The following is a 26,860-nucleotide window of genomic DNA, read 5'->3' as shown; positions in this document are numbered from 1 at the left end:
TGTAACGTCATGTACCAAGCTGTATTAGTGGGGTCCCCACACTCCAGGGACAGGGCATCAAGAGGTAAAAGTTTGTTGGAAAGGGCGCACACGTGAGTGGTCAGGATGGTCATTTGTTTCTTTCCTCACAATCCTTTCTTCCTATTGGTTGTCATCTTTCTTTTTGGACCACCACCTTGAGAGCGGAATGTGAAGAATGGAATGAGTTAGTGTGAGCCATTGTGAAATAAAAGAGAAAACTTTTGTTTTCAATCTCATCAATATTGATAAAGAACTTGGCACTCAGAAATTATTAGCAAATTCTTTTTTCTCTTTACTGTTGTATAATCAAAACATAAAATGACGTTTAGCCTTACAAGAAGACCTTCTTCAGAAATACAGATTGTGTGCGACCATATGGAGGAAAGGAGAAAGTATAACGCTGTAAAAAGGCATCAATGCTATGAGGGCACGTTCACGACATTTCTGCCTTTCCATAGTGCTAGAGTGTTTCCTGTATTCAACACGGTCACACACAATCTGTAACTCTGAAGTACAGTGGGTCTTATTGTAAGACAAAAAAGTAATTTTATGTTGGATTATACAATGATAAGGAGAAAAAAATGCTATTGATTTCTATGTGCCAAGTTCTTTCTCAAAATTGATGAGATTGAAACCTTATTTATTTTTTTATTTCAGAAGCAATTGTTTCCTGAATAGTGGAAATGACCAATAATCTTAGACAGGAAAAATGAAAAAATTGCTCCCTATTAAAACATTTTCTAAATAGATAAACAGGAATTAAGACAGAAACAAAGGGTAGAAAACACAATAAAACGTTTAAGTAACGCACTGCATTTAATTTTCTTTTCATATTCCAGTAAATCAGTTATATACTATATATTAATCCACAGCTTCACTTTAAAGGGAATCTGAGGTCTGCATGAGGTAGGGGTTAAAATACAGAATTCAACGATTTGTTTCATGTCAGTCTGTGTGCTGCTGTTTACTTACACTGAACGTTTTATCACCTGGTGATTATCATTGCTGTGACTAGCTGGCATATGGGCACGCCTCCGACCCCCCTCCTTTGATAAGCAGCTCACTGTCTACAGACAGTTTACATGCAGTGCCTGGTGTGGGCAGAGTTAGATTTCTCAGCTCTGCTGCATTGTTAAATCTGAAAACTCTGATTGTGTCAGAACCAGTAAACTAAGTGATACATCGTTGAATTCAGGATCTCTTTTGCCTACATCATGCTGCTTTCAAATGAGGTAGCAAAAACCTGCTGACAGATTCCCTTTATTTTAGGTTAGATTCACAGGAGTGGATATAAAGAAAATCATAAGTCCTTACTTTATACTTTTGCTACCTATTAGATCCACTTCTGTCATTAGCAAAAAAAATACAAAAAAACAAGTGCATGCATGTATTTTTGCGCATGATTTAAGATTGTGAATCATGACCCAATTTAAAAGATTGTTATTCTGATCTGTGATGTTGTCAATTCAAGATATTAGACCTGTGGTAATGCCAGAATTTTCAGCTGCAGTATGAGCATAAAAATGTGCCCAGTAGGATAATTTCTTTATGGCTCCATAGCTCCTTGGGAAGGGGCAATGCTCTACTATGCAAATTACTTAAAAGCTGAGTTGTGCCTTCACCATGTGCCTTTATATTATGTCACCTACTGTGCTAAGATTGCATGTCCCAGATCTTTGAGGTGACTAGCTGCTACTTTTTGTGGAGAAGACATATTGGTCATTTAAGTTGGTAACCCATTGTTAGAGTGCAGTACTGAAAGGGAAAGGCCAAGAAAGACAGCCTAACACCAATAAATGTCTTTGGTTTGTCTCAAGTAATTTTCATCACACTTTGTGCCTTGATCCATTTAATGCCACTACTGACTTTAGTTTAGTTTATTTAATTTTAAGCAGCGTTTTCATGTTTCACATAGCTCTTCATCAGGCACAGATAGGATGATGCTGTGAAAATGAAGAGGTTCGAGGTCCACCGCTTACTAAATGCATTCCCAGTCTTTTTGATGCATTTGGATGACCAGTGGTCATCTCCATCCTGATCACACCCCACTAGTGATGAGCGAGTATACTTGTTGCTCAGGTTTTCCCGAGCATGCTCGGGTGATCTCTGAGTATTTTGGCGTGCTCAGAGATTTAGTGTTTGTCTACGCAGCTGCATGATTTGCGGCTGCTAGACAGGCTGAATACATGCGGGGATGGCCAGTTTGTTAGGAATTCTACACATGTATTCAGACTGTCTAGCAGCCGTAAGTCATGCAGCTGCGTAGACAAACACTAAATCTCTGAGCACGCCAAAATACTCAGAGATCACCCGAGCATGCTCGGGAAAACCAGAGCAACGAGTATACTCGCTCCTCATTACGCACCACCCATTACTAGAATTTTGCTGCCTGATCTCAGTTGTAGTGTTAGGCGTCGGATTTCTGCGTTTACTCTGCAGGGATCCAGACCCTCACATTCTGCAGTCTCCTGCTGTTTATCTACTGCAGAGGAGATTGCAGAGGAGATTGCCTTGCAGCAAATTTCTCCTGAGGCTAAGTCCTTCTGTCCTCCTACTGAGCATGCTCATGGGACGATTCCCCATTGGAGATCGGGAGTCATGTGCTCAGGTCCCGCTCCAGATCTCATTGGTCCATCTCAGAGATCTGGAAGCTTGCGGAAGGTCCCGGCTGCTATAAAAGGAGCGCATGGCTGTTCCGCCATGCGCTAGTATAGACTTACTTGCTGCTGTGTGTATGAGGACAGATGTATGATTCTGGTGAATAGCTCTTTCTAAAACCCCTTCCCTCTGATATTACGTATGTGGCTAGGGAATGAGTTTAGAATCAGCACCAGCGCTCCTCTGCTGCAACATCCACAGCTGCTAGCGTCCGACATTGCGCTTGCGCCTTAGCCTTGTTGTTTAGCGGCAGTGTCCATGCCGCGCTGCAGTAGCAGCCCCCTTTGCATCCGCAGTTGCGACGCCTTGCACACGGTAGGTCTAGACGGACGTAGTGCCGCTGTCTCGGGCTACTCCTGTGACCTGATACCGTGTGTGCGTTTTTACTGAGTACTGTGACTTCAACAGGCTCAGTCTTTTGTATTTGTACTTGTTTGGCATCTCTGTGAAATAACTGAGATTGCTCTGCGCACCTGGGTGAAGTTTAACCCTGTGCGCATTTCTGCCATATTGCTCCTGCCACCACTTAGCAGCGGCTATATCACCTACTGCACGGTGGACCCCGAGCGGCGAATGCACTTTATTATTATTTTTATTTAGTGCGTTCCGCCGTTCCTTACATGTAGACAGTTCAAGCAACAGGTATTTTGATCTTCGGGTGCAACCTCTGGTATTACCACATTTCTTGAAAATAGGAGTCAGCACCCTCCGTGTTTCAGTCACTGTGAATGAAGCGTCAGGGAGATCAGACACCATTCCCAAGATAACACCTAGAAGTAAGAACCACAGCTATCAGACCTTTTTCATAACCTGTAGATATGCCATAAATGTTTGAGACGAGAATACCTCATTTAACATTTAAATATCAGGTCTCTGAACCATCTACACATACAGTACAAGGTATAGGTAAAGATCGCATCACATGGAATCCCTGAGATCAAAGAAAGATCGACAAAGGTTAAACAATGAACAAAAAAGATTCTATGATCTTTTCATTAAAGTAGAGCTCTGTATTTTGATGAAACGTGGAGAAAAAGAAATTACCGGCACTAAATCCCTGGCTGGGAAACAATTTTTTTCGCACTAAGTGCACAATTATAATCACACTGCGCCTGATCTCTTACGGGCGGGAAGTAGCACTGAGCAGTCACATCTGTTCTCCAATCATGCCCACTGATTATTTGATTGACATCCCACTCAGCCTGCGAATGTGCATAGCAGGGTATCAGTCAAGTGACCAGTGGGCATGATTGAATAACATTCGTAACTGCTCTGTTCTACTCTCCGCCCAGATGGCTAAAACGGAATTTGGCGGAGTCCATTTATAATGTTTTCTCCTATCACTGCTTAGGGTTACCCATGACATGGGCATCTTGGGAAGCTAGAAATACCCCTAGCCTCCTCTGCCTTTGCTTAGATATGGAATCCTCACCTGACAGGTTTCCTTTAAGCCATGGTCACTTCAATAAAACCTGCATTATTTGCACACATTCCATCATGTGTCAGTATTTTTCCCAAGTTGACATCTCTGGAAAATGAATTATGCGATTATGAAAAACATTTGTCACTATGGTAACAGACTTAAAAGTTTGCCTTTCATTACATTTTTACTCTAAGGAACCATCAAGATGAATGATATAGAAGGCTTTTGTTTTGTCACACATACTTGTAAAATGATTTTTACTACTAGATACGGTCGTTTGTGTGTACATTCATGTTCTTACGCTAATTCCAAACCCTTTTCTATGACAAAATGTTGTATGCTGTCCTGGTAAATGTATTTCCAGTGTAATCTTTTAATCTGGGATGTGATTATGGGATTAGTTAATTCAGGCATATTTTTGGCCAAAAAAGGTAATATGAAGTGTAATTTCACAATAACAAAAGAAAAGCATCAATAACCTAAAGTAACATGTCCTCTGAAATATGTGTTATATACTGTACATGTCTGTAATTGTTAAGCTAGTATACTGTATATACATTGTGGTATATAAATAGGGAGTAATTGAAATATTTCAGACTAGCAAATTCTCTCATATTTAACATGATCGGTTCAAGATGCAAACCACCCATCTGCTCTGAACATTAGGTCTTGAAGACTCCAATATTAGCATGGTAAGAAAGACATTAAAACAATACCACAATGTACTTACCTGTTAGCACCATCCCTGGTCTTTGATCTGACAGGCAATGTCTCTGGCATGTCAGTTCACTCACCCGTGCTGCAGTTGGTCCCTCTTCCCCTCATGCTCTGCATGCTCCCAGCAGCATTTTCAGTCGGGTCTCTAGCCATGTCCTAAGGGCAAGTGTGCACTCCTGCCCTCTTAAAGGGTCAGCGTGTGCACTTGATATTTCCTCCCCAGCCAATGGTTATGAGTCATTATGTATGTATTGCTTCCTCTCCACTGGGGAGGTGCCTAAGCAACCTTCCTGTTTACAGTCTATGTTGTGAAAGGTCGCATACCAGTTGCAAGTCCTATTTGCTGTACGCTAAGTAAAATTCTGCTTGCTGCACTCAGATTCAAATCCTGCCTGCTGCACTCTAAGTACTAATCCTGCTAGTTCCACTCAATTACAAATCCTACTTGCTGCACTCTAGTGTAACTCCTGCCTGCTGCACTCGGATAAGAACTTGGCCAGCTGCACTGTGATTCAAGCTCTACCTTCTGCTCCGTCCAGTCCGTCCTTCTGGGTCCAGCAGCTGCGTGGTCGTTGGTCTGTCCTGGAGTGGCACCTGGCATGCATTGGGAGCCAAGTCTAACCTCACCTTAAGAGGCTCTAGTGGACAGTCCAGTGCTTGCCTAGTCATAAGGATCACCCCCAGGGAAGTGGGGGAATCACTCGGTACCGGGCCGGTGTCTTAAAGGGATGTGTCACAGTGGCAGTGACCTGGTCCGTGACCCTGGGTGTTCATGTAAAAAAGGTGGAATTGAATAAAGTTTATATGCAGATAATTCATGACGCCACCTGTGGTACTCTGCAATGAAGGTGTTAAGCCGACGCTGCGGTGCAGATCCCCTGGGACAGATGGTATAAGACAGCAAAGAGGGAATAGCTCTCCACAGGTAAAACTGTAGTCCCAGGGCAGTAGTAGTAGGTGTTGAGGTAGATGGTGTAGTGTTAGGTACAGAGATGTAGCAGTGCCGAGTGGGTTGGCGCAGGAAGAAGGCAATGACACAGATAAGTGCAGTTCCAATTCTTTTACTCATGGTTCTGGCACAGACAGGTGTTCGCTTCAGTGCCGCAGCCTCAAGGTCAGGGACTCAGCCAACTCCCAGGCATAAGGAATTACCCCTTCCAGCACTCCCTTTCGTGTGCTTGTAGTTCTGAATTACACTCAAGTTCCTCCTTCTTGATGTTACTTATAACTCCACTCGTATGACGGGCAGCTCTAGCCTGCTTTGGGGACTCCATACAATCATGTCCCGGCTCACACACGTTGCTGCTGCGTCTTCAAGTCTTCGGTGGGAATAAAGTGGTTACAACTTCTATTCCTCCGGTTTCTGCTGTAGGATCATTAGTATCACACACAGCCTCGGATACCGGCGCCCTGCCTTGGCACATTAAACTTAGGAAAGGGCTCTGCACTAGCCCTAATCCCCAGTCTCTCTCCTCACGTTCCATTCTTATCTATCTTCCTTCTGAACAACTGATCCTTCTTTCTTCCTCTTTCCTTGCAAGCAGTTCCAGCTTACAGGAGGCTGCTGCATCTACATCCTTGCCCTCCTTCCCCCATAGGGGAACTCACTGATCTTCGTGTCAGCTTTCCCCTCTAGTGTTTCTAAGCTCCACCCACCACCCTTTATGAACCAAAGCAGCTGCCATAAAGGGTGCTCTGCTGTTCTAAGGTGTTTGTGCTGGACGTAGGTGCTGGAGTCTGGTCTGGTGTTACCTTCTTACCTGGGACGTGGGATACCACACCTCAGGAGGAGGTGCAGTACCTCTGTACCTCAGGGGCACCACACATACCCCTCCAGGCTCTCCTCGGTTTGTGGCACAGTAGTTCCACAAACCACGTCTGTGACAATACCTAATATCTAATGGTTAGGGAGTAGAGCACTATGGACACCCCCATCAGTAACATTTAGTTACCTAGACTATAATATGGAGGCCACAAGGAGCAATATATTTCTGGAGCACACCAGTTATTATAGATCATGGTTTGTGAGTCCCAAGGGGGAGCCAGACAGAGGGTATCCAGAAGTAAATTGTGATTTTAAAGATAATTGACCCAGTTCCAATGATGTCTCAGTTGTTGCACCAAGTAAAGAATTGAAAATGGCTCTGAGTTTACCATCAAGTTGCCTTTTTTACACCATCTCAGTGAGCCCCTGCTCCACAATATTATTTCTCCTTCCTCTTTCTGTTTTGTCCAAAATGTCTGAGATGTATTGCAACTGGTAGGAATTAGAATTCAGCACTGAATCCTGCGCGCTTACTCTGGCATCAAGGCCTGAAATATAGGTTTCTCACATAACTCTAATCCAAGGGGTAACATTACTAATTGTGAAAAGTGACATGTCAAGCCTGACATGCCAAGATGAGGAGACTTAAGCCTTGCAATGCTCCTCTGGGAAATATGCAAATTGTCCCTTCAGAGAAGAAATGGACTAGAACTCTAGTGCCATGTATTGGAAGTAGTAACCCTAAAAGTCATTATCGACCCTCTAATGAGCCTTGCCACATGATTTAGGATAAAAGCCAAAAACAAAATTATTTTTATCATGATCAGTAACCACAGTAACTTGATGAATCGCTACCTCCAAAAAATATCTCTATTCCTCAAATGCTAATTCAAAAGCGAGTAACTCACGATTACCAACATCACAATTTCTTTTGGCAGATGGAAATTTACTAGAAAAAAATGCACATGGCTGCAGTTTGCTCAGAGTCTTGAGCCCCTGAGATAATACAACTCCTACCCCGATCTCGGAAGTATCCATCTCCATAATGAAAGGTTCTTGGAGATCGGGATGGATTTGGACTGGAGAAGACATAAAACATTTTTTCAAGTTTTTAATAGCCCTAATAGCATCCATTGACCAAACCTTGTGATCCACCCCTTTATGTGTGAGATCAGTAAGAGGTTCAGCAATCTGAAAGAAACACCTAATGAACTTTCTACAATAGTTGACAAACTCTAAAAAATGTTGCAAAGCTTTAAGGTCACTAAGTTGAACCCAATCTAATATGGCCTTCATCTTCCTAGGTTCAATCTTAAGCCTTTCATGTTGTGAGTTCATTTTCCCCTTCACCATTGAGGTCTGATGAACTCCCTCTTCTGGTGAAGGAAGGTAGTGAGGCTGATTACCAAGCACCTGAGCAGGATGATGATGACTGGGTGACTGGAATTGCTGACTGGATATAAGGCAGCCGACGCCCTTCTGCCTTGCTGGTGATCTCTCTGAGGGATTCTAGGAGACCAGTCTAATTCCTGCTCCTCAAAAGCTAAGTTTTCTGCTCTGCTTTTTGCATTTGTGTTTTGGTTTTGTTTTGCCTTGTTTTTCTGGACTTCCGCCATTCCCTGCTGGGGTGAGCTGAATTCCTTTTTGCTCTGTCTTCAGAAAATACCTGAGTACTGATATAGTCTTTTTGAAGCCTAGCGTCTTCAGGGCTTTTTTCCCCTATCAGTCTGTTGGCTCTTGTTTTGATAGGGTTTTGGCGGATTGCAGACAGCAGCTTTTCTATCCTTTCCTATTTAGTTAGCTTGGGCCCCATCATTTTCTCAGCCTATCTTTCTATCTGTGTGAGTGTTTTTTCATCTTGCTTCACCGTCATTATATGTTGGGGGCTGCCTATTGCTTTGGGGTCTGCTCGGGGCAGTTTAGATTTCCCTTTCTGTCTTTAGGCTATTTAGTTCTCCGGCTGTGATCGAGGGGTCTATGGCACCGTAGGAACCCCCCACGGCTACTGCTAGTTGTTGTTGATAGGTTCAGGGGTCTGCAATCCGATAGCTGCCAACTTCTCTGGTTTTCTGGACTTAGCTAGTATTTCTGTTTTTGCCTCCTACGGTGACTCATTCATAACACTTTCAGCTGATAAAACTCCAAAAATGAAATTTCCTGAACAGATTTTTTTTTTTTACTTAGCAGCATTCTTCCTCATCTTTTATGATACCATATAGACATGTTCCTGGTGGGAATCTGAATCAAACAAAATAATTAACATATCATCAAGGCAAATAACAATAAACCAAAGGCAAATCCAAGGACTAGCAACAAAGATCAGAATATCAGAATACAGAGCACATAGCAATCACACCACTGAGCTAAAAGCTACAACTGGCAAGATCTTATAATAGCCAGCCAGCCAGATAGTCAGGTAGTCACCCAGAACAGGTTAAAGAGTCTGCATATTGAGCAGCTTGGCTACCAATAACAATACCCAGCCCAGCACGCCCCTACCTCAGACTGGGTGATTGGACTGTGACTTACAATACTGACAGCTCAGCACACCCCTATTCAATTGCACAGCTGTCACTCATAGTGTAGTGGAGTCGTGACAGTTATTAGTCAGTCTGCCTATTTAATGGGGGACAAATAATCACTATGCTGTTTGATATGGTGTGTACCAAAATTGAACATGGATCAAGGAAAGCTAAGGAGAGAGTTGTCTCAGGAGATTAGAAAGAACATTATAGTCAAACATGTTAATGGCTTTGTCCAGGTTTATTAAGAAAATCTGCAGTCTATCTTTCTGACTGCAGACTTGTGAATCGTCACATCGTACATAGCATGCGCTGTTAGGATTCTCCATTGCAGGCGGTGAGACTAAGTGGCCATGTGGCTGCAAGTATGCAATATGAATACTTATGGTATGCATACTCCTGATCACATTTGGACAAGATAATCGTGGCCTCACACAGTTCACTTGTAGTGAGCGAGGTTGTGCATGTCGAGTTGTAATGTGGCTGGATATATGCATATCACATACTTGTGGTCACATGACCGATTGATCTTGCTGCCAGCACCAGAGAATATTCACAGCATGCGGTGCAAGCAGCTGCGGGCTACTATTTTAGGCTTGGTGGGGGTCAATATCCATGGCCCCTTACCAGCCTGAGAATACCAGCCCTTAGTTGTCTGCTTTAGCTCTGCTTTGTCTGCTGCTGGCTGTCAAAAATTGGGGCGACCACAAGCTGTTTTTTTAAATATTTAAATAATTAAAAAAGAAATGGTGTGGGGAGGGACCCCTCTATTCTTGATAATCAACCTTTCTAAAGCTGACAGCTGAGGGTTGCACTCCACAGCTGTCAGTTTTGCCTGGCTGGTTATCAAAAAAACAGGAAAACCTACACCGTTTTTTTTTAAATTGTTTATTTACAGCGCAGGTCGGTGGTTGATGAATACTCCCATCAGCCATGCCTGCTCTCACTGTTATTAGCGGCAGTAGGCATTGACTGATGGCAGCAGTAGTCCCATCAGCCGATGCCAGTGACCTCAGGTAAACTTTTTTCCTCCGATTACAGTCATTGGACAGCGTGAGAATCGCGTCTGTCTGAATGGTGGTAATGATTTTACCGCTGATCAGAAGCAGTGTTTGCCATGCTGTCATGTGCATGAAACACCCGGTGTTTGGGAGGCTGAAACCAAACAGTAACACCTACTTCCTGAAGAAGTTTGTGTTCGGTATCCGTGTCTCCGAACAGTAGGTGTTTGGTATGGACGTCTAACTTTACTGTTCGCCCATCTGTAGACATACCAAGCAGTGTCTCTTTCCTCCTACTGGAGTGGTGCTGGACCCTGACGAGCATTTTGACGCAAGTCTTCATCATTCCTCTGATATGCAAAGAAATAAACTTGCATATAATAAATGAAAAACAGATTATTTTACTGGGTGGAAATATGGTTCCACATTCTTAGTCAACAAAGCTGTGTCTATCATGCACAAATGGCAGCACAAACCTCACACAATGTATGTGGTATCCTCCAGTGAGCATCACATTAATGGCTCTGTGATCATTCTATAGAGTCTCACCTGATTGGGTGTGTGCACTATTCATTTCTTAAGTAAACTGGTTCAATAATTTGAATAAACTGCTCCACAGATTCTAGAGCTGAATCCTTGTAATAAAAGCCACTCATATCTACTGGAACAGTCTACTATAGTTTGTGCACAGAAAAGGGATATCCACAGTCTGAGTAAGGACGAGGGAACCACCAGTGCATAAATAGTATGAACACTGCAACAATAAACAATCCTAAAACAATTTAAGAAAGGCTATAGTACAGAACATACAAATACATAGTAACATAGTTAGCAAGGCCGAAAAAAGACATTAGTCCAGCCAGTTAAGCCTATAAAATTCTGTCAGAATAAATCCCCAGATCTACGTCCTTCTATAGAACCTAACAATAACTGTAAGATACAATATTCTGAGGAACCACACCTTTTGGTCTATATTATTGTTCATCTCTCTTGATTCTCCTTCTGATCATGGCAGCAGTGTTTTGTTACTAGGCAACCACCACAAGATGTGACATCAGGCATTGTGGCCTATTTATAGGGCATTCAGCCTTCCATGCCTGATGATTTAGATTTATTTCCATACCCTATAAGAACCCTTTAAGAAGTAGGCTATTAAATCATGCAATTCCAATTTACCTTTTATTTATGACTTTAAAAGACATAAATATTTATTTTTAACTTGATGTAAATGCTGCCATTCTCCTGAATTTGGCATTGTTTTTCCTTTATTCCTGTGCCTATTTGTTCCTTAGATATGTCACCCTCTTCCATGTATGTAAATCTAATTCTGCTAGCGATAGGGGAGTAATCCCCAAGAAGACACCCATAGTGAACAATTGAGGATCACACCCTCTTGCCTAACTAGAAGACATTTTCATACAAAGCATGGGGGCATACCTAAGGAAAGGAGAGACATATGAACAATAAAACACAAAATTCGGTTCCTCTTTAGGTGTATGACGGTGACCTCCTTTGACATTTTCATCTATGGCCGCATGTTGCTTTATGACACAGAACTTTGAAGTTCTGATAGGGAAGGAGCCAGTCCACTATATGAAAATAAACTTTAGTTTACTGTGGAAATTGATGGACACTTGATACCAGATACATAACTTACCCATTGCATCTTCCATTTTCACCAGAGCATAGTGGTTACATATGGTGACATTTGCTTGTAAGAATCATTTCAGCATTTCAGTTATACAACACAGTTGACTTGAGATCGAATTCTCCTTCTGACCACAGTCCACTTTAGAGCAGTACCCATGCCCTGGCCTGGCAGCCCAAAATTCCATTACTAACTTTCTAGGTCTTGCATATATTCAGCCTTTGTCCCCATCTTCTCCTGTGCAGTCTCAAGATCAACACTAACCCATAGTTGTACCAATTGGACTCCAACTCTGTACCACTAAAGCTGAGCTCTCATGTCTTTCCTCCAATCTTGCTGCCCTGGGTACCAAGACTTACCAAAAGTATTCGGATGCAAGAGTTACATTTTAATCCAGTCGCTGGCTTGCTACCTCTGTCTTCTTCCTACATCCACACACTCTGCATCCTATCTTGCACAGTCTCTGAGAACTCTCACCTCTATAACTAACTAGAACTTCATTGCAACATTCTCTGTTGGTCCTAAAACACTGTCCAGCTGCAGAGCCTGGCTAACTGTTAACCTCTTCCCTTTGTGTAGAGTGTCACTTTCACTTTTCTCCAGTGTCATCACATTTGAAAGGCATAATAATTCAATACACAATTGTTTCAGGTATGAACTAAGAGATAATGCATTAGTGTATCACATAACAGTATGTTATACTATTTATCTGAAGACATAAAGTTAATTTAAAGGTAAATAATATTAAAAGGGTGCCAGGCCACTGTACTGAAAGTGCTGCTCCTGGGAGAAAATTGACTTTATTTCTCAGGGAGCTGCCCACTTTCAGCCATATAGGCAAGCATGCCCCAACACTAATTGGCAGTCAACTCTGTACTGATGCACTGCTGAGCCAGCTGTCAGTCAAAATGTTCGACCATGCTCATAGTATAGTCAACACACCTGTATGACTGAAAGCTGGTGGCTCCTGGGAGGAAAAAAGTTAATTTTCTCTTAGAGTCACGCTTTCAGTATAGTAGCCATGCTCCTTTTAGCATTATTTACCTACAGGTTATATCTGTGGGTAAATAGCATTATCAGACATTACAGGCAGGGCTGTGGAGTCAATAAGCCAAACCTCCGACTCCAACTCCGACTCCTCAATTTCCATTACACCGACTCCAACTCCACGACTCCGACTCCCTCATACATGGCTCATGTTTAAGTTTAAGTGATAAATTTACTGTAGTAAAATGGTAACATCAGGCTTTTAATCATTATTATGATACAATAATCATGCCATTTAGGTAGAACATAAAATATATTTATTGGAATACAACTTTAGAGCAAAAAACTTTTGCATATTTACAAATTATTATACACTATGCAGTACGTGAAAAAAAACAGTTTTCAAGAAAAACTTACTGAACAACATTTGTGCAGTCTATGAATTTGTTCTGAGACATAGTATTGCCTCCATCAGATCCTCCTTCATAGATGATCTCAAATCTGACCTTATTATTTTAAGGCTAGAGAACAACCTCTCTTTACACTAACTTAAGTTGATGGCAAAGCAGTAACCACATGGGCGACTTCTCTAAGAATTTCAGGGTGTAAAGGAATTGCCTCGTGCACAGTCAGTTTTGATGAACGATTGAACTCTTCTACTTCTTTGAGAGCAAGTGAAAAATGTTGCTGAAATATGGTCAATCTGTTTTCTAAGGGAGTGGAATATTTTCCCTGCGGTAACGCTTTGCCTGATCCATGTTGTCCAAATTCTTGTCGAAATCAAACTCCTCATCTGATGATGATAAAGAAACTGCAGCCGCAGTACTGGCAGGACCGGAGTCCTCTTGCACTTGGCCATCCTGTAGCCCATTCATCTTAACTGCTACCTCAATCGGAGCTTCTTTTCCTTTAGTAAGCTGTTGATTGTCCAGCAATATACGATGACTCGGGTCCACATAAACAGCTGCCAAAAGAATTTTATTTTCTAATAGCAGTGTCTCTCTGTTTCATTGAAGCAGCAATGCCATCTGCGATTAAACCTCCCCTTTGGGGCAGGCAAAACAACAAGTTCTTCCACTCCTTTATAAAAATGCCAGGAGTTAAATCCTCAGCTTATAACTTTTTAGTCACTGTAAATGGGTGATGGAGCAATTCCTTCAATTCAGCCACCTGTTGCCATTGACCTTCATGTAGTGTTACATGAGGGTTGGGCATATATACAAGCAGGGTTTTTTTTGTAAAAAAAAGAAATTTGCCGGTACGCATTTCTGATTAATTTCTCATTATTCAGTACTGTAGTCTGTACGCTAATTTCAATCAAAAACTATGTAATTCAGATTGCAAAATAAAAATAAAAAATGACTAATACTGTATAAACGTTTTTTTTTCACTTGCAAAATATGGTTTTCGTATTCCTTAACCGATTTACCTAGGCTGTATTCTATAATAAACGCCAAATTTCAATCAAATTTTCATCAGCCACGACGTCTCAAGTTCATTCTTTACTGTTTCTGTCAATGGCTGATCGCCGACCTCGAAGTATCCAAGAGTCAACATACTTTGTTGGATCAAATAGCTTCAAAGGTGGCCCTACTAGCCTGACAAAAAGCAGCGAAGAAATAGTCTTTGTCAGCAACGATGCACGGGATGGTGTCGCGATCAGGTTCATTTGCGAAAATCTCCGTTCGCATTCGCTGGAGGAAATAGGAATGGTACAGAGTGCGTGTTGCAGTGGCGCCATTTTCTGTTCGGGGTCTTTTGGGTGCCAGAGCCGCACCGCCCGAGAAATAGTGCGTTATTTTATCTATCTAAGACAAGTTTCACGAAACAAAACTCAATGAACTCGTACAAAACTTCATAAAACACTAATATAAACAATGATTTAAATGAATCAAACCAAAACAGACTGGCCCCCCATCAGTGGTATACAGCCCCCCCATCAGTGTTATATAGCCCCTTCACAGGTTACAGCCCCCCATGCTGCCGCACACCTTAAAATAATGAACTATTCATTCTTACCCTCCGCCACCGCTGCCAGTCCCTGCTTCTTCCTGCTTTCACCGGCGTCATGTGACAGGCACAGCAGCGATGATGTCATTGCTGCTGCACCGGTCATAGCCGGGTACAAGCAGGAAGAAGCAGGGACTGGAGGACGGCAACGATGACAGAGCGACGGAGGGTAAGAATGAATGCTTTATTATTTTAAGGTGTGCGGCAGCACCTTCAGATTTTCCGGTACGCTGTACCGTCGCATACCGGAGCAAAAAAAGCACTGTATACAAGGAAGGGTTTCAGCTCAAGCAATCACTCAATAATTAAATAGGTGCTGCCCCACTGAGTGGCTTGAACCACAGTTGACCCTTTTCCAGCACGTCTCTTCAAGATGGAATTAATTTTAGGGGTTCTGGCGGCAATAGCCAATTTCCTCGCTTTGCTAATCAGAGTTCGAGCATGTCCCTCTTGCAGACTGTCTCTTATTGCCAGCTGCAGCGTGTGCACAACACAGTGCGTGTGATGAATAGGAATGAGGTGTGAAGCAGCTTCAACAAGATCATCTAATTGTAAAGAATCATTTTGTTGTTCTTCTGTAGAAATATCTGTTTGTTCCTCCGTTATGGGAACAGGACTGTGGCCTTCTATCTCCAACATACTGAATGTGAAATGTTATTCTAGCTGCTGTTCACCTTCATTATTCTCATTCATCAGTTTAATAGTACTTATCATGTTTGAAGCATTATCAGTTACAATAGCAAAAACCTGTTCTTTTGTGAGTTCATAATCTTGCAGAACTTTTTCCACTAAGGTCTGGAGAAACTGGCTGCTGTGATGAGCTTTAGTATGTTTTACTGCCAGTGTCTTAGTAACAATTTTACAAAATGTTTCTTTATCTTGAATCAATGTGAAATGCTCAAATACAGCTGACTTCATAAGATGCTTCTTAGACATTTTGTTATTATGTACATTCGCTTTAAAAATAATTTTGTCCTTTAAAAAAATAAGGATAAGGTATATTGAAAATCTTGCAAGAATAGGGACTCATGCACTGTATAATTTAGGAAATAAATAAAACAATCTTTGCATAAATCAATAGGACAGATGATAAGTATAAAGTTTGTAAAATATGTTGTTAGATAGCTTTACTCTGATATTTCAAAGTCAGGCTTGTCTCAGGGTACAGCTTGCTAAATGTTTCACATCATATTTCTTCACATTCTATGAAGTGGGGAGGAGGGAGGGAGCATGTTTGTGCTGAATCATATTCCAGAACACACACACATACACCCATACAAATATATATGTCCTCATTGATCCTGTTACTGTATTTCCAAATTTGAGATGTTAAACTGTTTTTCCCTTATATTCTATGTATAGTGTATATAAGTCATCAGAGCAGCTAATTTCTCCAAACAAGAGCTAAGAGGAAAAACAAACTAAAATATCAAGCATACAGAGACAACATATACTGGACTACTGATTTATGCACATTTTATTGAAAGTTTAGATATGCTTTAAGAAGTACTTGCCTTAATCCTGCTCTCCTGTTCACTCCAGAAGTTCTGAGATTAATGCAAGCATTCCTGCCCTGTGTGTTTGCTATTTTTCCCCTTATCTGTAGAGGAGGAGTTTCACTACTTATCATGAACATAAACTGCAGCACAGATTCATCTAAACTAAAAGTCTAGACTTTAGAATAGGATTAGGACAGACATTTATAGGACATTTCATAACTTTCCCAAATTCTTATGAAAAAAATATTCCCCACAAACTGCATTGAACTACTGTACCCAATTTATTATATATTTTAGGAGTCGGAGTCGGTCCATTTTATATTGACTCCAACTCTGACTCCACAAAATGGACTCCAACTCCACGACTCCAAATCCATAGCCCTGATTACAGGTTCCCTTTAAATCATGATAGCAAAGCCTTCTGTGGGTAACAGTCATCTTCTATTCCTCTACAAACATTCAAATAAGTAGACTTCTATATAATGCTTTGTCTGAGTGAACGCCACTGTTCTGGCTCATGGTGGGTGTTTTGAAATCCCCTTTTTTGAAGTACTAAATGGATTCCTCATCTCTCCATATACCAAAAAAAGAAAGCTGGGATGATGTATTTAATCCCAGTGCCTTTAACACAACTAATAAACTCAATTGGCTTAATGTGGATATGGTCAAAGCCAAGTGAGAGAAAATCAATGTGAATAAGTCCCAAATGAGCAGCATCCTACAGTTCTTATGGAGTTCAGCTCCATTATAGCTTTGCCCCTGTACATAGCTTTTAGATACTCTTTAATGACTGGTACAGTTTTAAACAACTGGCACAAAGCAAATGTGGTGCCAATTTTTAAAAAGGGCTCATCTCTAAGATAATTAAAGACAGGTAAGCATAGTATTTATTGCAGGAAAAATGTTAGAGGCTTATAGGGGCCTGTATTCAGGAGTGTGTGACAGATAATAAAATTATATATGATCACCAACCCTGTTTTACTAAGGAGAGAAGTCAAACCAACCTTATTGCAGTATTTTTTTGAAGAGATGAGTAGAAAACCTGGACAGAGGAGAAGCTCTGGATATAGTTACTGTTAGGCGTCGGGTTCCTGCAGCGGCTCAACAGGAATCCAGAGCCTCACATTCTGCGGTCTCCCATTATCTTTCGAACACAGAGGAGATTGCTCAGCAGTCCCAGCGTCCCAGACGCTCTGCCCAGACCTGCTCTGTGGGTCTGGCTGTTGCTGCGACCTTTGGGTCAGCAATAGCAAGGCAGGCTGCTCAGCAGCAAATCGCTCCAGAGGCTAAGTCCTTCTGTCGCTCCACTGAGCATGCTCACGAGACGATCTCCCATTGGAGATCAGGAGTCACATGTCCAGGTCCTTCTCCAGATCTGATTGATCCATCTCAGGGATCTGGAAGCTTCTGGAAGGTCCTGGCTATAAAAGGTTCGCATGGCCGCTCGGCCATGCGCTAGTATAGTCTCTAGTTGCTAACTGTGTGAATGATGTTGGATGCATGTACCTGCGAATGACTCATTAAGATCTCCTCCCTCTGATATTACAAGTGTGAATAGAGACATAGCTTTAGAATCAGCGCCAGCCAGTGTGCAAGCTACAAGCCATATTAGCATCCTCCACAGTGCTAGCGTCCGACAGTGCACCTGCTACCGGGCATTGTCGATTAGCGGCAGTGTCTGTCGCCGTGCTGCAGTCCGCATATCCTCTTGGCGTCCGCAGTAGCGACGCCGCATACACGGTAGGTCTAGACAGACGCTAACCCTCTGCCTAGGGCCCAGCTCCTGTGACCATATACTGTGCGTGCACTTCTCTGAGACCTGTGTCGTTAACAGGCTCAGCCTTTTTGTGTTTAACACTTAGGCATCTCTGTGATTAAACAGAGATTGCTCAGCGCATCCGGGTGGCATTTAACCCGCGTGCGTTATACCGCCAAATTGTACGTCCGCCATTATCTAGCAGCAGTGTTAACACCTTCTGCACGGTGGACCCCGGGCGGCGAACACACTTTACATTATTTTATATTTAGTGTGTTCCGCCATCCGTAACAGTTATTTTACACTGTCCCACACACATGCCTAATGGGTAAATTAAGGTCTATAGTCATAGAAAGTAAAGTTTCGAAAAGAGATTAAAAACTGGATCACAGGAGGGTTGTGGTGAATGACTGCTACTCTGAATGGTCCTCGTTAGAAGAGGTGTACCCAATTTTCAATGTTGGGTCTGATATTATTCAACTTATTAATAATAAAACCTACAAGAAACAAAATGAGCTTAAACTATGATGTAACTAAATAACTATCCAACAATAAGTAAAAAACAAACGTGCATTTAAATAACACAGGGTTCTTAGTAAAACTGCTTTTGATCAAAAAAGCATAAAAGCCATCCCACCAGCGGCAAGATGGTTGATAATGATGAAGACAGGATTAAAGGGAATCTGGTCTTCAACTAGTTACTCGTGCAACATTTTCCCCGGCTGGCCATCGCTAGTCTGCACAGGGGCACTTGTAGATGAAAGAGCAAAGGACTGTAGTGTGCATACGCTGAGAAAGGCCAAAGTGTGCTGATGACCCGGTAGTAGAGCCGGTGCGTGCGCACTACAGTACTCTGCTCTACTGTCAGCACAGCAGACAGAAGTGCGCCTGAACATAAGCGCGATGGAAAACACTGTGTTAATGATGTAGGATGTGTCTTCCACACGAAGCAGGGAAGTAGCACGGCGATCGCAGGAAGAGATCAAGACCAGAGGCGCCGGATCAAGACCAGTATGCTGTAAAAAAAGCCCTAATGTTGGTGGCCATACTGTATACAGGAAAAACCTGTTGACTGATTCTCTTTAAGCAACATACATTGTGGACGAAATTGCATTATGAAGAGTCAGTCTTTGGCTTTCCTCTGGCGAAACAACAAAAATTCCTCCGTAGATACTGAGAAAGGAGGTAGCTCTGAATCCTGTAAACTCTGGACTTTAATATATGCTGTAACTTTTACAAAAGGTTTATTGTAGATTAAATTCTATGTGTAAATTGTAAAATCGTATTCTCAGTAGAATATAGGGTGCAAGCAAGTTGGCCAGACAATAAATAATATTGCTTTTTATCGTTCAGCAACCAGCTTAATCTTACTGAATACTAATGTATCACTTAATATGGAAACATGATGCAAGATAGATAGATAAAAAGATAGATGATAGAATAGAATTTTCAGCATGATGTCCTAATTTGCTATACATCACTAATGATTACATCAAGACAACTAATCCTGATCCTCGCTCCATCAACATGTGAGGTGTCTCAGAGAAGAATGCATGACTGTCACAACACAGAGTTGCTCGTCTTTCTCTAACTAGATGCAAGTATAAAATGTTTTAGGAAAATCATTTTGTGAACTGCCAACTTACGTTTAGCTTCCTTTAACATTACTAATGATAATTTGTTATTATCATGTTCAATGACGCACATAACCTTTTATTCTTAGTAGAATCATTTTCTGAAGTATCATGTTTCTCCAGGCAAGTCAAGCAAATTATTATAATTCTGTATGAAATCTAAAAGAAAGAGAAGGGAGAAAATAGAATCTTGAAATTTGTTCATTCTCAGCGGAACTCTAAAAATGCTTGCTCTTTCCAATTAATAAACCTGCCAAAAGAAATGAAATATAGAATCATAAACCTATAGTTCATCGGTTTATGCTTAGTAGGCATGTGTCACCCCCTAAACTGGAATTTAACTATCAAGACATTTATGTAGAGTACGTAGTCCCTATAATAATCATAGTGCTACTGTAGGTTTTACTGTAAATGTGTTGTACAGAAAAACAGTTTTATAAGATATGTATGTAAATGAGGGGTCTTTTTCAGAGCACCTTTGGCATGGCCAACTCCTTGGTGTACCGTTCTGTCCCTCCAATTGTCATTTTCCGTGGCTCCCTTTATGATGGTTCACAGCAATCACTTTGGATCATGGTCTGGTTTAAATCTCTAGCTCGGCTCACACTGCCTCTGCAGCTGTGTGTGTAAGGCTGGTTTCACATTAGCATTTTTTGCGCAGCGCATCGTGTGCGTCCATGCGCATGCGTCATGCGTACCTATGTTTAACATGGGGGTGCATGGTCGTGCGTTTGCACGCATTCGTATGCGTTTTCGTGCGGATGCGTTTTTTCAAGGTGTGCACCTAGGCGCGCCAGACGCAACTTGTTGCATTTTTGGGTCCGCCGAAAGGCGTAAAAAACACATGCGCACGCTTGCGCACGGAATGCGACAAAATAACGCACTACAGTCTATGGGAACGCAGGCGTGCGCATGGACATGCGTTCGTCTGCGTTTTAGTGTGCATGCGCTTTTGGTGTAAAAATGTGTAGACACTGGTTTTAACCCCTAGAGAACAAATGCGCATAAAAATTGCAAACGCATGCAAAAACGCATAATGTGTTTTTTGCATGTGTTTCTACTGCGCACAAAGCGCTGCACAAAAAAAGTCAATGTGAAAGTAGCCCTATATGGTGCAGAACGGTAGCTGTGGGCGAGGTACTCGTCTTTCACGCCCCACCACACTACATGAAATTGGGGATCCAAGCTAGGTATGTGTGCTCTTGTTGCCTAGGCAATATGCCTCTGCAGACTACATGCTGCCATTGTACTTGGCAGGCCAGAGCCAGATGTTATGGAGATGAGTGAGAGAGACCAGAGTCCAACAATAAACTTCTTTTTACTCAACAGTAACTTGATAAGAACTATGTACATCAGATAATAGGTACAATCCTTCACAAATATTTCACTTGCATTAAGCTGGCATGGGCATTTCTTCATTTAATGACTCTTTCCTTTCATGTCACAATCCTGCATCTCACGTTAGTCCAGCAAACTCTTATGGGAATATCCGTCTTCCCTTGTGAGGGCCCCATGGGTTGAGGTGTAACGCTCCTCCCCTAACAGCTGCTCTCATTTCTTAACTGACTAATGAAGGCCCCACTGCTCAAGTCATATTGGTAGGACTCCCCACTAGAATCTTGAAATTCCATTGCTCTCCGAAGAAGTCATGTCCCAATATGGCAACCAGAGCTTCCTTTCAATGTAGACAATTGTACATTAGTATCCATCTGATACAATTCCTTCTGCTTTCAATCTCCTTTAAGTGGGTCTTCTGCCACCTTCTGGCCAATTTCCGTACCATTCAAATAGCCTCTCTGGCCTGGGTTCCAATCTGTCAAATGCCTCTTCACGTTTCCTTGGTCCTTAGGACATATAATCTGATGTCCTCTGTCTTCGCACACAATACACTTTAGCATCTAAGTCTGCAAACTGTCAGACTGTCACTCACAGTGTGGGAAGACAACTTGCAACACAAAAGGATGAGGGGAAGGGAGCCCAAAACTAGAGAAGAGGGGAGTGGGGACCCTTAGGCAGATATATATAGGTTCTGCACCTATCGCCGAGCAGGAACCTAATCCCTGCCTCACCCTGGCAATAAGCCCTGCCTATGGAAGGATGGGGTACGCACTAGTCAATCCCCACTATAACTAAATACAGCTGGGATAGACAAACAAGGGGAACTCTTATCTTAGACTCAGAAATATAACAGACGTCTTCCAACAGCACCAAAGAGGAAGATATCAGACTGCTATAGCGCCAAGCCTCAACAGGGGGAAATGAAAATATCACTGGCAATTCCTATAAGCAGACAGGAAGTCCAGGTGTACTACTTTGAGCTGGGGGGACTAGGAAGGTGTTTGCAAAGCCAACCACAGGGACCTTCTACAGCCAGATGCTGTGAGACTGTCTGCAGCCTCTGACACACCAGTGACAAAGACCTTATGTCTTACTACTCATTGCTGGGCCCTATCTGAGTCATCACACAAAATCTGCCTCAGCTAGTGCACATATAACTCCTCCCATTTTAGCCACTCCCAACTATTAACCCTGTCTGCTACCAACTAACTGTTGCTGAGCAGAAAATGACTACATCAGAATCTCAACACATTGCAATGCAAATTGCCAACTAGACAAAACAATACAATGTGTAATACAATCCAAACCATATATTCTTTCGGGGGATGTGAACGCATCTCCATTTTCTCAGGGCTTTCTGGGGCTGTGAGCACAAACCCCACGTCGGGCACTCAGACCATAATCATGGAGTCGGTTTCTAACCGTTTGTGCAGACACATTCACATTTGTGGCCTGCTGGAGGTCATTTTGCAGGGCTCTGACAGTACTCCTCCTGTTCCTCCTTGCACAAAGGCTGAGGTAGTGGTCCTGCTGCTGGGTTGTTGCCCTCCTATGGCCCCCTCCACGTCTCCTGGTGTACTGGCCTGTCTCCTGGTAGCGCCACCAGCTTCTGGACACTACGCTGACAGACACAGCAAACCTTCTTGCCACAGCTCGCATTGATGTGCCATCCTGGATGAGCTGCACTACCTGAGCCACTTGTGTGGGTTGCAGAGTCCGTATCATGCTACCACAAGTGTGAATGCACAACCAACATTCAAAAGTGACCAAAACATCAGCCAGAAAGCATTGGTACTGAGATGCGGTCTGTGGTCCCAACCTGCAGAACCACTCCCTTACAAAGGGTGTCTTGATAATTGCCAATAATTTCCAACTTTTGTCTATTCAACTTGCACAACAGCATGAGAAATTGATTGTCAAACAGTGCTGCTTACTAAGTGGACAGTCTGATTTCACAGAAGTTTGATTTGCTTGGAGTTAAATTCTGTTGTTTAAGTGTTCCTTTTATTTTTTTTGAGCAATGTGTATATATATATATATATATATATATATATACAGTTGTGGCCAAAAGTATTGACACCCCTGCAATTTTGTCAGATAATACTTAGTTTCTTCCTGAAAATTATTGCAAACACAAATTCTTTGTTATTATTATCTTCATTTAATTTGTCTTAAATGAAAAAGCACAAAAAGAATTGTCCTAAAGCCAAATTGGATATAATTCCACACCAAACATAAAAGAGAGGGTGGACAAAAGTATTGGCACTGTTCAAAAAATCATGTGATGCTTCTCTAATTTGTGTAATTAATAGCACCTGTAACTTACCTGTGGCACCTATCAGGTGTTGGCAATAACTAAATCACACTTGCAGCCAGTTGACATGGATTAAAGTTGACTCAACCTCTGTCCTGTGTCCTTGTTTGTACCACATTGAGCATGGAAAAAAGAAAGAGGACCAAAGAACTGTCTGAGGACTTGAGAAACCAAATTGTGAGGAAGCATGAGCAATCTAAAGGCTACAAGTCCATCTCCAAAGACCTGAATGTTCCTGTGTCTACCGTGCGCAGTGTCATCAAGAAGTTTAAAGCCCATGGCACTGTGGCTAACCTCCCTAGATGTGGACGGAAAAGAAAAATTGACAAGAGATTTCAACGCAAGATTGTGCGGATGTTGGATAAAGAACCTTGACTAACATCCAAACAAGTTCAAGCTGCCCTGCAGTCCGAGGGTACAACAGTGTCAACCCGTACTATCCGTCGGCATCTGAATGAAAAGGGACTGTTTGGTAGGAGACCCAGGAAGACCCCTGTTATGAATGAGTCACCGTAGGAGGCAAAAACAGAAATACTAGCTAAGTCCAGAAAACCAGAGAAGTTGGCAGCTATCGGATTGCAGACCCCTGAACCTATCAACAACAACTAGCAGTAGCCGTGGGGGGTTCCTACAGTGCCCTAGACCCCTCGATCACAGCCGGAGAACTACATAGCCTAAAGACAGAAAGGGAAATCTAAACTGTCCCAGAGCAGACCCCAAAGCATTAGGCAGCCCCCAACATATAATGACGGTGAAGCAAGATGAAAAAACACTCACACAGATAGAAAGATAGGCTGAGCAAATGATGGGGCCCAAGCCAACTAGATAGGACAGGATAGAAAAGCTGCTGTCTGTAATCCGCCAAAACCCTATCAAAACAAGAGCCAACAGCTGATAGGGAAAAAAGCCCTGAAAACGCTAGGCTTCAAAAAGACTATATCAGTACTCAGGTATTTTCTGAAGACAGAGCAAAAGGAATTCAGCACACCCCAGCAGGGAATGGCAGAAATCAAGGAAAACAATGCAAAACAAAACCAAAACACAAATGCAAAAAGTAGAGCAGAAAACTTAGTTTTGAGGAGCAGGAATCAGACTGGTCTCCTAGAATCCCTCAGAGAGATCATCAGCAAGGCAAAAGGGCGTTGGCTGCCTTTTATCCAGTCAGTAATTCCCGTCACCCAGTCATCATCATCCTGCCCAGGTGCTTGGTAATCAGCCTCACTACCTTCCTTCACCAGAAGAGGGAGTTCATCAGACCTCAATGGTGAAGGGGAAATGAACTCACAACAGTACCTCCCCCTTGAGGAGGGGTCACCGAACCCTCATCCACGCCACCGGGGCGATCAGGGTGTGCCCGATGAAAGGCACGCACCAATCTTTTGGCATGAATATCAGAGGCAGAGACCCAGGAATTATCCTCCTGACCATAACCCTTCCACTTAACCAAATACTGGAGTCTCTGTCTAGCCAGACGGGAATCCAGTATCTTCTCTACCTCATATTCCATGTTACCTTCAACCAATACAGGGTCCGGAGGTGCCACCCCAGGAACTACTGGTTCAACAAACCTCTTCAACAAGGACTTATGAAACACATTATGGATTTTAAATGTAACAGGAAGAGCCAAACGAAAAGAGACCGGATTAATAATCTCCAAAATCTTGTAAGGTCCAATAAATCTAGGCTTAAACTTAGGAGAAGCCACCTTCATAGCGATATTTTTTGATGATAACCAAACCATATCACCAACCTTAAACTGGGGACCAATGGTCCTATGTCGGTTGGAAAACCGCTGGGCCTTTTCTTGGGAGAGAGTTAACTTATCCACCACTTGGTCCCAGATCTGGTGCATTCTCTCCACCACAGTGTCAACACCTGGGCAAGCAGAAGGCTCCACCTGCCCTGAAGAAAATCGAGGATGAAACCCAAAGTTACAAAAAAAAGGTGACATCAAAGTGACAGAACTAGCTCTATTATTTAAAGCAAATTCGGCCAAGGGCAAAAATGAAACCCAATCATCCTGATCAGCGGAAATAAAACATCTCAAATACGAATCCAAGGTCTGGTTTGTTCTCTCCGTCTGCCCATTGGTCTGAGGGTGAAAAGCAGAGGAGAAGGACAACTGAATTCCCAGCTTGGAACAGAAAGTCCTCCAAAATCTAGACACAAACTGAACTCCTCTGTCAGATACAATGTTCTCAGGAATCCCGTGCAAGCGAACCACCTGTTGCAAAAACAGGGGCACCAACTCAGAGGAAGATGGCAACTTAGGGAGTGGTACAAGATGAACCATCTTAGAGAACCTATCACAAATCACCCAAATAACAGTCATTCTCTGAGAGACAGGCTTATCAGAGATGAAATCCATTGAAATATGGGTCCATGGCCTCCTGGGAACCGGAAAAGGCATCAACAACCCACTAGAGCGAGAACAAGGTTTAGACCGGGAGCAAGTCCCACAGGACTGCACAAAATTCCTGACATCACGAGACAAGGCGGGCCACCAAAAAGACCGACTCACCAGATCTCTAGTACCAAAAATACCTGGATGACCAGCCAATGCAGAGCAATGAACTTCAGACATCACTCTCTTCTTCCACTGGTCAGGAACATATAACTTTCCACTGGGAAAACGCTCAGGTTTGTCCTCCTGGAACTCTTCCAGAGCATGTCCCAAATCAGGCGAGATGGCAGAAAGAACTACCCCTTCGCCTAAGATGGTAGCAGGCTTGGTCACCACAGGAGAATCAGCAAAGAAGCTCCTAGAGAGAGCGTCAGCCTTGACATTTAGTGCCAGGAAGAAAAGAGACCACAAAATCAAAACGTGTAAAAAACAAGGCCCACCTAGCCTGTCTAGGGTTCAAGCGTTTGGCCAACTCCAGGTAAGTCAAATTCTTGTGGTCAGTGAGGACCACGACTTGATGGTTAGCTCCCTCCAATCAATGTCTCCACTCCTCAAATGCCCATTTCATGGCTAACAGTTCCCGATTCCCCACATCATAGTTACGTTCAGATGGAGAGAACTTTCGGGAAAAGAAAGCACAGGGATTCATTTTAGATGTTACAGGATCCTTTTGGAACAAAACAGCTCCTGCACCAATCTCAGAAGCGTCCACGTCTACCTGGAACGGGAGTGAGACATCAGGTTGCCGCAAAACCGGGGCAGAAGTGAATCTTCGGTTCAGCTCCTGAAAGGAAGAAACAGCCTCCGGAGACCAATTCAACACATCAGCACCCTTCTTTGTCAGATCAGTCAATGGCTTGGCAATACTAGAAAATTTTGCTATAAATTTCCGATAAAAATTAGCAAAACCCAAAAACTTCTGGAGGGCCTTCAAAGAAGTGGGATGAACCCAATCATAAATGGCCTGTACCTTGGCCGGGTCCATTTCAATAGTTGACGGAGACAAAATAAATCCCAAAAAAGAAATCCTCTGTACCCCAAAAAGGCATTTCGATCCTTTGACATACAGGGAATTCTCCCTCAAGATCCGGAACACAGTCCGAACATGTTCCACATGAGAATCCCAATCCTTGGAGAAGATCAAAATATCATCCAGATAGATA

This window comes from Dendrobates tinctorius, unplaced genomic scaffold, assembly GCF_039654945.1.
Source record: "Dendrobates tinctorius isolate UK_male_01 unplaced genomic scaffold, ASM3965494v1 ptg000016l, whole genome shotgun sequence".
Classification (NCBI taxonomy): domain Eukaryota; kingdom Metazoa; phylum Chordata; class Amphibia; order Anura; family Dendrobatidae; genus Dendrobates; species Dendrobates tinctorius.
This window is presented reverse-complemented; position numbering follows the sequence as displayed.